The following is an 18,032-nucleotide window of genomic DNA, read 5'->3' on the forward strand; positions in this document are numbered from 1 at the left end:
GTCTAGATATTGTAATTGTCTACAAGACAAAAGATTTGTCCATATTTCATCTCCAAACACATATTCTCATTGTTCATAGACTGAAGAAAGTCTGACATAAATCTGACATCTCAGGATGGTTAAGTGTCTTTCCAATGACATATTTCAAAGCATTTGATCGTTGACATTGTAATACAATCTATCAAGCACTTCTTTTTTTTATTCCCTTTTCCAAAACACTAATCAAACTATTTTTAATTAGTGGTGCATGAATCTGAATATTTCCAGCCTGGCCCCAAACCAGTAAAAATTGGAAATCTCAAAAACAGATCTCATGATGGAATTTCTAAAAGGATTTCTCTCCTAAGAGATGCTAGTAAGTTTGGATGCACTCCAGAGAGGATGCAGCCACAAATATCACTTTGTGCTGCTGGATCTTAGTAGTTATGGGTAAACTCAGCCAGTATTTGCATGATAGATCATTAAGGAACACCCATGGACTGTAAGGAGTTGTATTAATGTTTTAATAAGAAGCAATCTTCCATCAAAGTCAGTACTGAGCCAGTGTTGTAATATGGTGGTATGGAACATTTTGCCACTTAAAGGGACATTTTTTGAGGTGAGATATAAAGCTGAAGTCTTGTCCAGCTGTGACAATTAAAGATTAAACTCAAATAATTACATTCTGTCTATATACAGTGAGATTTTCAAAATCACTGAGCTCTGACCTAAGTCTGCTCCCATTCCAGTCAATGCTGAGTGTTCCTGAAAATCCCCCTTATAATGACCCAATTTGGTGGTAAGGGATATTGCTACAGAGTATATTGCAGTGAAACAGAGTATTAGTGATGGAATCTCTCAACATAATCTATTACACACACAGAGAAAGTCTGATACAGCTGATTTCCGTCCCCCAGGGTATGTTCCTCACCAGCTCGATAGACAACAGCTATTAAGCAGAAATATATCTAGACAGTCAACTAATAATGAGAACATATTACACGTATACAGCACTTATCACCCTCAAGGATTTTAAAGTGATATATACAGGAATTAACCTATTTCTGGGGTGAGATGCAGCAACAGCTTAACAATGCACAACAACATTGCCTCAACTTTATATATTGCCATATATATTTCAACATTATGTTACTCTATGTGTGGAGATTTGAAGTTTCATATATCCAGTCACATGTGTATGGCTTAAACACTTGCACTTAGTTGCTTTTAAGCATGGAGATGTCTATCATGTGCATAGATTTTTCTCCAATATTTTGTGCAAGCTTAACTACAGCCATAGCGGAAAACAGACTAGAAATTCCCCAAAGTATTAACTTAGATGCTTCCAAACACAGAATTTCAAACCTTCAGATCAGAAAAATCATTGCATGAACTGATTGAAAGAGTCTTTTATATTAAACTTATTAAATCTGGGGATCTGAAAGAGAACAGAAATCCAATGGCCTTTTAACTATGAAATAATGGAATAGTATTTGGAAAAATAACACATCTTCAAATCCATAAATCAGTGCTGTTCAAGAAACCTGTAACTGGATATTAAATAACTTATGCTGAAGTGTGAAATAGAAATAAAGAATACAAAATAACAAAAGCAATCAAAATCTTAAAGTAATCCAAAATGCACTAGCTTCATGACTTCAAGAATAGAAATGTTAACTCTCACCACCCATATTTTATTAGTCTCTCTATTTTTCCTTTATATTTCATTCTTCATTTCATCATCATATTTAGAAAAATCTGTGATCAAAGATAAATTCAGTTGTACATTTATGTATCATGATGGTTAGACCTTGCTATTGCTACTATTTTTTTCAACATCTTTGAAACAGGGAACCAGTTAAAAGTCAATGTTTAAAATCGAAACAGATTTGATATAACAAATAATATCATATAAGCAAGATGTTCACAGAGACTGGAAAATAGGGTTCAATTGCACAGCACCTTTCAAACTAATTCAGAAACTCTGACAACCTAGCTAGTTCTCCAAATTTTCAATAGAATAAAACCAAATTCAGCTCTCAGTTACATTGCATCCTGAGCAATTTCTCCATCTTCATGGTAATAATAATAGTTCAGCGACATGTAGTATTCCAAATTAAACTTCTATGCTATTACTCCAGATTTACAAAGCTGAAACAAAGTAGAATGTTACTCTGTGGTGCAATATTTTAACTGTGGTTAATATTCTAACTCACTCTTAAGTACATTGATGGAAGGCACATTTTTAGAGGAGCACACAATCATACTATAGCTTTACAATAGAATCTCCTAAATAATACTCATAGAAAAGACTGTGTATTTTTATTGTTCCTATCATAGACTTTATTGTAGCCATTCCTTACATGGAATACCCACTCAAGGCATTTCTAGTCGCCACCTTAGGCCACTGCAAGCCCATTTCTATGACTGTCCACAATCACCTCTGTCAGCATTTAGTTTTTCATGTACCATAGCAAACATAACTATATTTGATATGACTTTTCAAAAGATATTCTAGTTTGCAATTTACCAAGCTGAACCTCATACTGTATTTAACCTCCTGGTGTTCTCTAGTGTTATTTCTCCTTCCCCTGAGATTCCCAGCATCACCCAATTGTATGTCATCTGCAAATTTAACATACTATTCTAATTTAGCCTCTTTTCCCAGATGATTAATGAGTCCAGCAACTCTCAGACTCATAGACTTTAAGGTCAGAACGGACCATTATGATCATCTAGTCTGACCTCCTGCACAATGCAGGCCACACAATCTCACCCATCCACTTCAATAACTCAGATATAGGTCAGGGGTTTGTTACAGAAGTCCTCAAATTGTGGTTTGAAGACCTCTCCTCTATGGCACCAACACCAGTGAGTAGTGTGTAAAGTCAATGAAACTGGAGAACTTACAGAGAAAAAAGTAGTTCTTGGAGCCTGATGTCTTCAGTAGCATCACTTTAATGTTCTGATTCCTTTGACTGTGAGACCACTAAATAAAAAACTCTTATTTTACTATTAAATTAAGCTCATCTTGGTAAAGGGGTTAATTTTTCATAATGTCCTGGTTGGCATGAGAAGGAATGCAAAGCATTGTCATGATTAACAGTTGAGCTACCCTCTCTCCCTCCAGTTACATCGAATGCTTAGAGGTTGAGTAGATGTGTACATATCTTCATTTTTTCTTCATTCTAATTCCAACCCGATATTTTTTATTCTTTGTGTATGTTGAAAAGTATGTTAAAATTATGAAGTATAAGGGGATTTCTGTTCCTGCTTGAAGGCTGGGGGGCTCTGCAGGGATCTTCAGCAGGTCTGCAAAGAGCCAACCTAGAGCAAGGTGGGTTGAGTTTGCCCCTTTGCCTTAGGGAGCAGCCTGCTTTGTCTCCCTATGGTTTTGGTTCTTGTGTGCAAAGGTTCCTAAGAAATACAAAAGTTGCAAACTTCCAGCAAAAAATACTTGTGTTTAATATAACTTCTCTGTTTGTGTGCCATGAAAATAATACTTAACTTGTCAAATTCCTTATATCAATAACGGCTGGCTTTAGTCCACATTAAATTGCCTTTGACTGGTTTGACTAATCTAGTGTTATATAGCTAAAAAAAATACAGATTATATATAAAATTGATCCTTTTTCCTGAAGAATTTATCATTCAATAACTTATTTAAAGCCAAGTCATTCAGGTTAATTTTTTTTTGAGAGAGAGAGATTCAGGTTCTAGGGCAGTGTGTGTGTTCATGTGTTAGCTTTTTACATCTAGGACTTGGATTCAAATTATATTTGGGTCATAATGAAATTACAACGAGTTTAGGGGCCTCATGTTAGTCTCTATTTATTCATGACTAAAACCCCTCTCGTCTAGCCAGTGCATGTATGGGGAAGCTGAGCTATTGACCGGCCTCCCTCTCTCTCTTCCACTGGGGGTATTGTGTGACACTGGGGCAGTATGATAGGACAACAAATTTAGGGACTGGAAATGTGCTTGGACTTTAAGCGAATAGCACAAAGGCTCCTTGTTCCTCCTACACACTGTGCACCTGTGGAAGGACTGGGCAAAATCAGATCCTTATTTATTAACCTTAAGTTTTTCCATCATCATTATATTTGCGGGTATTCTAATAGAATCACATTACAACGCTATGTCATTTCAGAAATAAAGCCTATGGTTCCTTAGCTTTTATAACACAGAGCTTAAACAAATTTACTGAATTTTGCCAGTGCTTCACTATGTGATTTTAGGAGTCTATTTTCCCCAGTGGCACGTAAGTACTAAAATTGTACTGCATTGTATTTTGTTCTCAGCAGGTGGGAGAGTGCATAGTCAATGGGTTATTTTCCATTCTTCATTTCAGTTTTATGCAGCCACAGGTGGGGGGTCTCTCCAGAGGCTGCTTATGTTTACTAGATGTTTTAGAACCACACCTGAGCTTTCTTAAAAGGCACTTACAGAACACACAGATGTTGTCAGTCATGCAGCTCTCAAAACCGTATAAGGCAACACAATTGATGACAACTAAAAAAGATCAACTAACCTTCTTACTGTTAAGGCACACAAGACAGCTTCACTTGCTGATACCTAGTGTTTCATCCTTTAAAAATCACTGATTAGTCTTGTTGTCCTAGGGAGTACAAAGCTAAGGAAGGGTACTAAGATATTTGCCACCATCTATTCTTCTGTCCAGTGAGAATACTAAAGACACACATTATTATAAAGCCAAAAGAGGAAAGTTGTTCCACAGTACTAGGTGACATTTGATTTTGGAGCTTTGATCAGCAAACATATCATTAGATCACAAATACAGTCATTCATTTCCTATAAAATGTTGACAGCTTTCTCCACTCGCATAGGAACAGGCACTGAAACACTACAAAGATACCTCTCTCTTTCCTGAAGGCAGAATTAAACACACATACACACACACACCATCTTTTTGGCTGCTTCTGGATTGAAGACATTTACATGTAATAGCAAGATGTGTGTGCCATAAAGAACCAACACGCAAGGGAATAAAATAGTTTTATTGCTCTGATGCAGATGGCTGCCCTTCTGACTGTGCAGGAAATTTATCTTCTTGTTCTTTTTCCTTTTAATTGTAAATAGGCTTCTACATGCATTCACCATGTGGGAGTTAGTATTTTGTTTCTAATGACACTCACCCACCTTCCCCACAACTGAGAAATACATATTGACTGTGGGACAGCAGGCAGAGGCTACATTAGAATCCTGTTGGTAAGCATGAAACCAGAATGTGACTCCCACAGAGTATGGAAGCCAAAAATGGAAAAATCCAATTTATTTTAATTTTACAATAGAATCATGAATAATGTGAAGATGCAGAAGTACTTTTTTGTTTGGGTGGTGGGGAGGAGGAAAGGGCTAAATGTTCAGAAATGCATGGAATGAGTAAGGTGACAAAAATATGAATGCATGCTGCACTTCAAAAATCCTGTGCATGCAAAGTAAGTACCTGGTTGCTTAATGGCACATTTACACAGGCAATTATCCAGTATCTTAGGATTTTATTTGTCCACCTGTTACACCCAGCAAGAGGTCACATCTATGATAAACATTGAGTCTCTCCTATAACTATGCTTATGGAAGACTTCAATTTGTTAAGTAAACCACAATCACATATTATACAACTGCTTTCACTAACATTAGTGCAACAACCTTAAACTTTTTATTTCCTGATTTGGTGCATGGACTATCTTTTGTCATGTGGCAGATTTTGATCACGCTGTTAATTTCGCACGGCACCTTATTCCACAAGAAATCCCAATGTGGTCAATGGGGATATTCATGGAGTAAGGGCAATTCAGTGAGAGTAAATCTCTGTGTTTGTAAATCACCTAGCACACTCTGACTCTGATCCTGACTGAGCCTTCGGAGCAGAATTGTAAAAATGATAATATATTATAAAAGTGCATGTAAATTCCTAATCTTAATATTTCATTAAATAGATTTTGCATTTAAAATACATATTCACATGCTAAAGCATCTTACTTGAATTATCACTATATTAAAAGATTTAATACTTCCATTAGAAATCTTTATTTCCAAATGTTCATAATTTTTAAATAAATTTAAAAAAAGCATGTTTGCCTGGACTTTAGTACACACCTTAGTGGCAATGTTTGTTTTTGGCCAATTGTGTTAGCTATACACCAGGGTCACTGCTCACTGCGTGTGGGACAAACCCTTCCCACCCCTGGGTTTAGACTGGCCTGGTGCCAACCTTGGCAAGTTAACAGCCCAGTTTTGGAAGGATAGATAGGTCTAGAGGGAAGCAAGGAAACAGACATCAAAAAAATATCAAAACGTTAAGGGGACAAGCTTCTGTTTTTCCCTTTCTGTGGCTGTACTTGCATGACAGTTCTCTTGGAGAAAAACTTTGTTGAAGGTTAAGTGTGCAAGAACTACTCATCTTTCATATGTGCAAGAATCTCCTTGCAAAAATACAACCTCTAGTTTCATGACCTGCTTGTAAGACAAGAGTTCATCCAGCTTATTTTCCCACCTCCATCCCCATTACCATCAAGTGCATGTTTTGCCATTGTTTGGCACATGGAATTCATATTGACATCAGGGAAAGCTCAGTGCACAGAATAAATGCAAAACAAGAACCTGCACTGCAGATGGGAGATATGACTTTTGCCATTAACGGTTTCAAGACTAACTCTTTCTCTGCATTACAGAACAGTACATACTGCATTAAAATAGTTGCATGTGTCTATGTATTATTAAAACAGTATGAAAACCACACCCTGTTTCAAATTCCATTTAAACAAGGGTTACAATCTGTATGCTGAACATTCATTAATGGTTATGAATCAAAATAGAGAGGCGGACTATAGCAGGGGTGCACATCTAAGAATTTCAATACACTGTAAAACTGTATGTAGCCAATAGCTTCATCATTTGGCCTTTCTAAGCTCAGAGACAGGCAATATTTCATGATTTTACCATTTTTGGCCAAATAAACTTTTTAATTAAATATCCCACATGATTCCAGATGTTTGTTTATTTGTTCCAGTGAGGCTGTAAAAATGCCTGCATGATAAAACTGGAGGACTAGTGCTAAAACAGGCTAGACTGGAGCGCTAACTAAACACGGGAACTCTCAGGAGTATGACTGTACACAGCAGTACTTGTGCTTTGAAGCCCATTCCTCTGAGGGAGCTGGCATACCATGGTTACAAAAAATAGCATGACTGGACTTGTTTGTTCTAAAAAGGTCATTATTATAGAGCCAAATGTCTGGTTTACTGGCCAATTTTTTTTTGATTGCCAATTGTGTACACACCAAATTTCTAAGGCTCCTGCAAACCTAAAGCTAATTTTAATATAGGTTTACTTTGTTGGAGCCAACCTTTCCACAACTTTCTGTCATTTTATAGACTTGGTGTTGGGAGACTGAGCATTTTCATGGTTTCTTGATACTTTCATGACAAAATGAGCTGTCTTGAAAAATCTGAAGCTTTGTGTTCCATTTAAGCTTTTGCAGCCTCAGCTATTTCCCCATTATTCATTTTCTCTCTAATCTGATAGTGGTGACTGGCAGCTAGGTTTGTGAGATGGTTTTGGTGAATTTTGGGAAAGTCATGATAAAAACTCAGAAGTTATGGAGATATTGGGTAAACTATAAAGAGGTTCAGGCATGCTTTGAATAGCTTAATCAGGCAATGTTGAACTTTGCTAAAATAAACCTCTAAATGTAATTTGAAAATAAAAGATGGTATTTTTAAAGTAACCTAAGGATGCTAGTCATCCAACACTCACTGAATATGAATGAGACTTGGGCACCTGACTCCTTATACTTCTTTGAAAATCCCAAACAAAAGTTTTAAAACTCATTCTTGACATTTTAGGTACTTAATTACTTCTCTTCTCCTCTTACACAGTCTTCTTCAAGGCCTAAGATCTCTTCTTTATCCATCACAAAAGCTACCACAGAGCTATTTCCTCCTTCTGGTCAGCCTGCTCAACAACACACAAACAGTTTTCTCCTGCCCATGGATTTCGAACTTCTGGTTCAAACCAAGCAATGCAGATCAGACTCTCAAAATAAAAAAAATATTTTCTTATTTAAAAAGTATTAACTCAATTTTTCTGAACCTCAGAAAAGGTTTTATGCATGTTTTGAGCAAAGCTTGGAGTCAGTTTACATAAAATGTCAGGCTCGTTCACCCATCCCTAGTTCCACATGACTGGTTGCTCTCATCAATGTAATACACAAGATAGTGGAATGCTTTTATGCTGAAATTTTAATCTACAGTATTCTGATTCAAAACCAACATTCCCTTGAAGGCAGGACCGGCTCTAGCAATTTCGCCGCCCCAAGCACAGCGGCACCCCGTGGGGGGCGCTCTGCCGCCCACCGGTCCGGCGGCTCCGGTGGACCTCCCGCAGGCATTTCTGCGGATGGTCAGCTGGTCCCGCAGCTCTGGTGGAGCCGCCTGCCGCTCTCCCAGCAACCGGCAGAGTGCCCCCCACGGCATGCTGTCCCAAGTACACGCTTGGCGCGCTGTAGCCTGGAGCCAGGCCTGCTTGAAAGCACAGAAAAGAAATTGTTGACTCTGTAAGTGACAAGAACATGAATCCAATGACCCCCAAAATGTATTTCTTGAACCATATTAGTCAGAGTCAAAATCAAAACCAACTGCAATTTATTCCACTTTTGATAAAGTCTCTGTGCGTTACAGCAAACCACATGGACACTGAAACTGACTCATCACTTTACAAGTAAGGCAAATTTGTCCCACTAAAGGCCACCGCTATTCCAGAGCAGTCTCCATTTCAGTGGCAGCTGCCACACACTATGCCTTTTCATGAGATCCCCAGTAATAAGCCACTCCTTGGCACAGGGAATAGTGGCTCACTCTTCCTACATGAACATCAACTGCAGCAATAGGAATCATCCAATGGTATACTGTTAAATGACCCTTCCTCAGAAAAGTCCCTCTTAAGCAGCAGCAGCAAGAGCACAAGAAGTTCCTGTTCCCCCCTACAACACAGAGTTCCCTAATCTCCTGAAGCCATCTTCTAACTTTATCTGCATTGCAGGGACTTAGGTTGCTTTGACCACTCTCTAATGGAGCTAAGTACCATTACCACTACCACCAATTGACCTCTTTTAATTTATTTTGCTAAGTCCCTGCCACCAAGTTAGTCTAACCATACCTCCCCCTTCACTCCACCCTCATCTCTCCATTCCTTCTCACCATCACCTTCTCTCCCATCCCTTCCTGTGTGTTTGTGTACCCTTCCACATCCTCTGACATCCAGCATCTCAATTCCAAACCTAGACAGATGCCAGCTCATGCCAAGACCCCAGGCCTCAATGAACACTGACAAATGCATAGCTAGAAACCAGTCCAGCTTACCTGAGGGCTAGTTTAGTTAAAATAGATACTAGCATTTTAAGAATGTGTTTAGACTTTATGGGATGCTTGTAGAATACTGCATTCATTAATCCTACTTATAATTTCTGTATCCCATGTTATAATGGGATGTTTAAATGTTTGCTCTGTAACTATAAAGATGTTTGCTAAGAGTGTAAATTCCCAACAGTCAGGGGAGAAGCATTACCAAGTGTGAAATACCAGTTCACCAGAAGAGGTGTTATGTCCTCCCCAGCAAAAGGAATTAGACAAGCCATTGTGGACGGACTTCACTGATTGCTGCAACCTTGAAGAGGGTACATCTCAGTCTCTCATCCCATCACAGATTGAATGCTGGGAGACAGGAATAAAAACAACTGTCATAGAAAACTTATTTTTTTGCTGCTTGACTTCTGAGGGATGAAGATTTCTAAGCATATGCAAGGAGTTCCCAGCTGTTTTGCCTGAGAGTAATCTGAATATTATTGTGATTTTTGGTGTACAGCAACCATCGATCACAAAGCCAAGCTTGGCTGGGTCGCAAGATAGACTGGAATGCCAAGGGGACTGTCTGTGTCTCCGTGGTACAACTGTTACAGCACTTTAGGGGTTCACGCTTGTTACTGGGTTGGTGAAATCAAATAATAAACATACAACCAATTTGTAGTTTTTGCCCTGCTTCTTGATAGCCTGACCTGAGGTTGACACTCATGATCACAAGCCTCTCTAGACAGCATGCCACCAACCAAAACACCAGAACCATCAAGCAACAGCAGCAGTAGATTCATATGGCTATGATGTAGCCATAGTGGCATGTAGAATGGATTTCCATCTTGAATGGTCCTTTGCAATTCTTCCTTCAGCAAGAGTCAGCATGGTAAAATTTAGGTTTCTTAAATTCTTCCAGTTCACACCTTCCAACCTCATTCATGACTGGCCTTTCAGCTCTAAAACCTTCTGTAAAAGTATCTTTTTCTGCATGTTGGACATAACCATCAGTGTCATCACCTTGTTCTCAACTGGTGCAACGCAGCAACTTGCCAGAACCATCAGGATGTGTATGTAATAAACTCTGTGCATAACAGTGCAGACAGGACTTTCACCTTGAACTGCTTATTCCAGTCTTGTTATCAATAGTGCCAACAATAGAGTGGGAAATAATTCTGGATCCTAATGCAACTTGCTGTTGGGAAGTATTTCCTGATATTCAACATAAAATTTCACAGTGACCTTGCTCCAAAACATGATCATTTTGACTGCCACTGCCCCCATGCCCAATTCAGAGTTGTAGTTATTTCACTTATACTATACTAGCTAATCATTATTTCTATATTCAGGGGGTCTTGTTGCCACTTTGACCAGTAACTTGTGACATGCTGCTTCACTCTATATTGCATTACCAACTAGAATATACGACCCAATTTAAAAAACAGAAATGCTGGATGCTCTATGAAGTGCCTTGCTTGCTTTCATACAAGCCAATATAGCAAACTTCTCTCTATTTTCATAATATCTCTGCCAGGCATGGAACTTCCATATATTTTATCCACTTATTCATCTCTTTTTGATTTATTAAATGAGTTAAAGCCAATACTCCCTATTTATAGTTTCTGTTAAAGTTTATTTTATGATCCGTCAGGTTAACTAAATGATAAAAACTATATACAGATTTCTTTTGGATGGCACGCATTAAGCTGCTTCATACAGAGATATAGAAGAAATCAATTGCTAAGCATAAAGTGTAGTTCACATTAAGGAGACTGCAAACTATAACTAATTATGATAAGTTGCTATGTAAATTATTCTCTGACATTCGCAGCAATCAATTTAAAACTTAAAATAAGCCTCTGGCTGGAAAATGGGATGAGCACCTAACAACTGTGTCAATAATAATAACAGAGAAGATTGTAATGATAATATAAACAGGATAATTATCTTTCCGGAAGCAAGTTTTCATGCAAACTGATTTCCTTCTCTTTTTTATGTCTTTGATTTAAGAAGAGTGTGACTTTTCAGTGTTATTTGTATATCCCTAGAAAATCTTAAAAAACGAACACCCTTATAGTTTAACATTTATTATAAAGGGATACTTTAAAGTCAATTTTATGTCTCTTACCATTTTAGAAAAAGACATCGTTTTACAATCTAGGCCCCAATCTTTAAGACATTTATCTTTACTCATACAAATAGTCCCACTTACAGTCAAATGACTTGAAAATACTTATTTTTAAAATAAGCTTCCATTGGACTAGAGAGAGTTACCAGTGGAAGGTATTTTTTGGATTGCCAATCACCCCATTTTTACACTCTCTCTAGCCCAACAGAAGCTTATTTTAAAAATTAGATTTTTCTGTAGAACCCAGAAAACGTCTTCCTCTAATGCTGAACTCACTTTTGTCATTCATGCCTTCATCTCTTCTAGGATAAATTATTGTAATTTGTTTTTAATTAAGTTTCCCTTGAAATTGATCAAGAAACTGCAACAGTTGCAGAATGAGACTGCTTGACTCTTCCTTGATATAGCTGCCAGGGAATCAATAACACCTACCACTCTGTGATCTGCTCTGGTTGTTGGTGAGACAATACATTTAATTAAAGGTCTTACTGATGGAATAACCATTAATAATCTAGGTCCAAGGTGACACTGTCCTACAGTCCTGTTAATTACACACTTTAAAAATCCAGATTACTGACGTTAGCAATCTAGACCTACTCTGTGTTTCCCGTGCTCTCCCTCCAAAGCTACTTCTGCCCATTCCCAAGGTTTCATCTAGCTCAGGTCCCAAACAAACCTGTTGGTTCAGTAACCTCACAGCTATAACTCCCTTCCTGAATAATCCACAGGAGCCTCTCAAGCGCTCTTCATGGCTCAGTGCAAAGGGCTTCTTTTCAAGTCACCTCATCTGACCAGGTATAAATTATAACTTTTTTGCTGCCCCTTCTGTAGTCAAAGTGGAAGATTCCTTCTGAGCCCAGTTTTAATTTAGCTATTGTTGTTGTTAACCTTTATAAAGTAACCAGGTACCTGCGGATAGATACTATGTAAGTATATTTTTTAAATAAATACATATGCAATGAAGGTAATTAACTCTTCCTTTAGAACATAGATACTAGCATGTCTGGATGGCATGATGATTGCAAGGCAGTCAAAGGGACTGCTAAATTTCCAGTAACAAGAGATGTCTCACCTCCTAGAGGAAGCCCTAATATTTGCAAATGGATTTTGAATGCTTTATCCTTTCTACACACTTCCTGTGCTTTTAAAAAAAAAAATGAAACTCAACATTCCGAGAATGGAGCACAACATAATGACCACAAAGAGTGCGACTCCATGACCACTAGTCAATTACAGTGCCTGACTGGACTAATTTTCAGAGTTCCCTATTCCGGTTTCATACAGTGGAAGCCTTCTCAAAAACATGTGTGTGTCTTGGTAGAATATTTCCCACTAAATTCTGTCTCCAGGCGGGAATTGATGACTTACACCATTCTTTGTATGTTGTCCTTTCCCATGTCATTATTAATGTCTGCCAGTACATGCACATGAAGTGCTTTCTGCTGTCAGAGTTGAAAACAAATCATAGAAGGTAGAACATTTCATTAGAAGCAAGGATCATTATATGGACTGCTGTGACTCTGGGAATCCCTTCAGTGCCAACTGGCAGAGAGTCCACCATGCTGCAACTCACATCAGGCCTGACACATTTATTACTTCCAACACAGTATTGTCATATTATGTATCTAAAAGGTCTCACATAAGATATCATATATAAACTGGAAATAGGCTGGTCGTGAAAATGTTTACATAAAGTATGTTCAGGTTGTGCATAAAGAGTTAAATGTGTGTGCTGGAAATATGTTCTTAAAATGTTTTTGGAAGGCAGTGCATACAACAAGCCTGCCCTACATAAAGGAACATGTATTTACTTGCCTGTCTGGCTTGATTACAGGAAGGGGGGTGGAGGAGACAATGACAGTACATTTACATATAAGGTAAACAAATCAATCAAGCTAACACAGCGGAGAAGACAGTTGAGCGATCATGCCAGGGGACAGAATCTGCACTTCAGGAAGCCTTACTGGCTCTCTTCCTCTGGCTTAGTCTCAATGTTCTTTGTTAATAAACTCATTATTAGTTTTACTGTAAACTACCTCAGTGCTATCTTATTGATGTAAAGTGAGAATTTTCAGCTACACTGACAAGTTGATGCATGCTCTCTCTCTTTGGAGGCAGTGAACTTAATTTATGTAAGTCTCCAGTGAGAGGACACTACAGAGACACATCTCTGGGGAAATTGGAATTTTCAGTATTTTTTCCCCAGAGACAAGATGGTAAGGAAAGAAGTCCTTCATAAAATGTTACTGGAGACCAAGTGGCATGGGACAAATAATAATAGGATCTCAGACTGAAAGCTTGTCTCTCTCACCAACAGAAGTTAGTCCAATAAAAGATATTACCTCACCTATCTTGTCTTTTTAATATCCTGAGACCAACATGGCTACAACTACACTGCATAGTTCTAATTATATATTAATTAAAAAAACTATTTTAAGATCTCTTATGTGATCTAATTTAGCTAAAGATGTGGAACATGAAGGTAATAGGGTCTTCACACATGAAACCCTCGAAGGATTCTGCTAACAATTAACCTTTCATACCTATGTGTTTAAAGAAAAAGAGTATTTCTGTTACTCAGAACATAAATGTAATTTTTTCTTTGTGTATTTTCTTCATGCCCACACAACATAGCAAAAATCTGAAGTCTGGCACAGCATAAACAGTGGAATTTTTAAAAAGGGGAATGCCATCAAATTTGGGGGCTTTTAGTTTACCAGATAATTTTCATGAGTTTAAAAAGAACTACTAATGTTTTACACAACTCTGAGTTATTTGGAATACGTATTAATTAATATTTAATACAGGTTTGGAAGTGACGTGTGTGAACAAAGGTACTGAGAAATAGAATATTAGTCTAATGTAGCTGAATAACTAACCTGAGGAGCTTGAAATCACAGTGTAGGAAACAAAAATCAATCATGAGGCTGGAGTATAGAGTTACTACTTTTGAAAGTTAGTCCAACAGGATGGCAGAGTAGGGGTACTAAGCTCTTCTGTTGAGCCACTTTGTTATGAGATGTTTAAAATCCTATATAGACAGTACTGCTGAGCCACATAAACAGATGGTTTCAGTTAGATTCCAACCAGAACACTAGGGCGATTGGTACTTCAATCAGGCAGAGGGAATTAGGGTCTGAGACAAAGACGGTCCTACAAGGAAAATCCTACTAACAGACTGTCATAAACAGATAAGAAAAGTTAATAGCACAGAAGTACTTTATATCTCTTTGACTGTAAAGGGTTAACAAGTTCAGTAAGCCTGGCTGTCACCTGACCAGAGGACAGGATACTTTCAAATCTTGAGGGAGGGAAGTTTTTGTGCTGTGCTATTAGTTTTGGTGGTTGTTCACTCTGGGGGCTCAGAGGGATCAGACGTGCAACCAGGTTTCTCTCCAATCTCTCCAATACAGGCTCTTATAAGTTCAGACTAGTGAGCACTAGGTAGATAAAGCGAGTTAGGCTTATGGTTGTTTTCTTTATTTGCAAATGTGTATTTGGTTGGAAGAAGTTCAAATGTGTATTTGGCTGAAAGGAGTTCAAACTGGTATTTTGCTGAAAAGATTTTAATTTGTACTTGTATACTTAGGCTGGGAGGGTGTTCCCAGTGTCTATAGCTGAAAGACCTGTACCTATTCCATTTTTTTAAAAATTTACAAAGATAATTTTTAGTGTTTTTTCTTTCTTTAATTAAAAGCTTTTCTTGTTTAAGAACCTAATTGTTTTTTTATTCTTGTGAGACCCCAGGAGACTGGGTCTGGATTCACCAGGGAATTGGTGGGGAGAAAGGAGGGAAGAGGGAGAGAGGCTGATTTCTCTCTGTGCCAGGATTACTTTCTCTCAGGAAGAGTCTGGGAGGGGGAAAGAGAAGGAGGGAGGAAGGTGAATTGTCCTCTCTGTTTTGTGATTCAAGGAGTTTGAATCACACAGTGATCTTCCAGGGTAACCCAGGGAGGGGAAGCCTGGGAGAGGCAACGGTGAGGGAAAGGGTTTACTTTCCTTGTGTTAAGATCCAGAGGGTCTGGGTCTTGGGGGTTCCCGGGCAAGGTTTTGTGGGGACCAGAGTGTACCAGGCACTGGAATTCCTGGTTTGTGGCAGCGCTACAGGTTCTAAGCTGGTAATTGAGCTTAGAGGAATTCATGCTGGTACTCCATCTTTTGGACGCTAAGGTTCAGAGTGGGGAATTATACCATGACACAGACAAACTTTGGAGAAAGCTTAGGCTGAAGTTCAGGAAGGGGGTAAATTTGAACTACATACAGCACTGTCTTCATAAGCAGGGCAACTAAGGTATCACAGTATTTTGATGTAATATCATGGTGTTTGTACTCCCACGTCATTACATTGTGATAGAACATTGAACTGTGATATTTTTTGGACCCTGGAAATGATTCTGGAACTAGTAAAATCCCTGCAAGGAGGGCATCCAAGACATGGGATCATCCTGAGAAGATTAAATCAATCCTGGAAATACTATGATGAGTTCTTGAGTGTAAAATATGAAGATGAAAAGCTACACTGTGTAGCCTGAGCACAGCTTGCTGCCTTTGTTCCAATAAGAAAAATAAATAAAATACAGGGAAAATTGTTCATGTAAAACTTTGACAGTCCAATGCATTCCAGTGTTGCTGCTCTTCCTCCCAGCTCCAAAGAAGAATTAATTTACTGCGAGCACTGAGCTGTTTGCCAGCAGTTTAGACTCTGGCAAGAAAGACCCTCCAGGGATGAATAAAAAGTGCTCACAAACTCATGGCCATTCTCCCTTTCAGTTTGGGTTGAAAAGTATTTCTGAAAGGTGCCAATATCTGCATATTAAGCACTGGAATAAATTGCCTAGGCAGGTTGTGGAATCTCCATGATTGGAGATTTTAAAGAGCAGCTTAGACAAACACCTGTTAGGGATGGTCTAGATAATACTTAGTCCTGCCATGAGTGCAAGGGACTAGACTAGATGACCTCTTGAGGTCCTAAAATTCTACAGGTAACAGCTGATTCAACCATTTCACATGAGATTGAGACCATTCAAGATGAGAAAACCTTTGGAAGTGTGGATCAAAAATGGTGTGTTTACAGGTTGTTGGTTTTTTTTAATTGGAGGTCTCTCCATTAACTCTAATTAAGCTTCCTTTAAGTTTGTGAGCTTAGACAACTTTTCTTAGTTTTCAAGAACTAGTTAAGTGGTCCAGTAAATCCTGCTACCATGTTGTTCCAAACTTTATTCATAGCAGCTGGCATTCTGGAAAGGATTCTTAACTATTTTCTTGAGACTATATACATGTTGCTTGTTGGAATGAGCCAGTTTTGGGGCCAGTTTTACCCCTTTTTTTAAACAACATGCTCTCTTCCCACCCACTGTAGGCATAGTTATGGTTAAACATCAAGAAAAATTGCAGCGGACATGTTTACTATGCAAAGTGAGGAGGATTGGGGGGAATGAATTGCATAATTGTGTGTGTGTTAGGTTATAAATTCAAAATGCACTCCCTACCAAAAAGTGACAAGGAAAATCACTGTTGTGTTTATTTCTAATAGCAGAATTCTTCTCCCTTCTTGTTCACAGAGATGAACAGCAAAGAGGGTAAAACTAGAGATTTTTGGGCTACCACTTCCCTCTTTCCCTCACATCCCATAGAAGGCAATGGGACTCAACATCTCACCTAGTTCCAAATGTGCAGACATATAAAGACGTGCTCCTGCTGCCAGACACAGCCAAAGAGAACTGGATTACAAGAGAAATTGATCCATAAATTAGGGTCTTAATCTGTAATGCATTTCACCTGAATTGCTAGTCTGAAATATATTGATCTAGTTTAAAATAATCTCTTTCACTGTTAGGCAATTGCAATGTTTGCTTGTTCTTGACGATATTTCTTGAATTTTCCAATTTTTTTTTTCATAATGTAACTTAACCAGCTAAACCAACAGCAGGATTCCAATCAGAACACAACGGCATTTATCGAGAAATTAAAGATGGGCTCAGGCCACAATAATACATCTCAACGGGCTCCAATTTTTACCATGTCTGGGGCACACTGAGATCCAGCATTTTGGTTCAGTGCCTTTTTACCAGAAATGATAGTTACTGCACATCATGAATGACAGACATGAAGAGAGTTTTAACACCTTCAATTTGCTTCACTTTCTGTTGATCTTCAGAAAAAGTCTGGCACAGTCAGATTCAAGTAAGCTCTTTCACCTTCCTTGGAAGCATCAAGTAGTACTGGGCTGACGCACATTGTTCAGTCTCTCAATAACCAGAAGAAGAGGCTAAGTCAGTTTCAGTACCCAGAGATATATGGGAACCCAACTTAGGGTCAGTTCCTAAATATAAGACTGGTCTTGATTTAAGTAGTCTTTACAGAGCATGAGTGTATCTATTCAACAGGGGTATCTAGTTACTTTACATCAATCCCATTGGGAAAAGAGTTATAATTTCAAAAAAGGTTTTGGAATCCAATGAGCACCTAGGGGAATTTATATGGCTATTCCTATACTTGTTTCTGGCTGCAGAGTGTTACAAGGTTTTCTATGTTCTTTCCTTTCTGGAACAAAGGTG

General features: G+C 38.3%; 1 protein-coding gene across 1 annotated transcript in view; it reads right to left on the reverse strand.

Annotated features, from left to right (window-relative positions):
* LRMDA (leucine rich melanocyte differentiation associated) overlaps nt 1–18,032 on the reverse strand; it is a 992,983-nt gene that overhangs the window by 127,059 nt on the left and 847,892 nt on the right. The gene's annotated exons all lie outside the window — the stretch shown is intronic.

Source organism: Gopherus evgoodei, chromosome 7 (assembly GCF_007399415.2).
Source record: "Gopherus evgoodei ecotype Sinaloan lineage chromosome 7, rGopEvg1_v1.p, whole genome shotgun sequence".
In the NCBI taxonomy this organism is placed as follows: domain Eukaryota; kingdom Metazoa; phylum Chordata; order Testudines; family Testudinidae; genus Gopherus; species Gopherus evgoodei.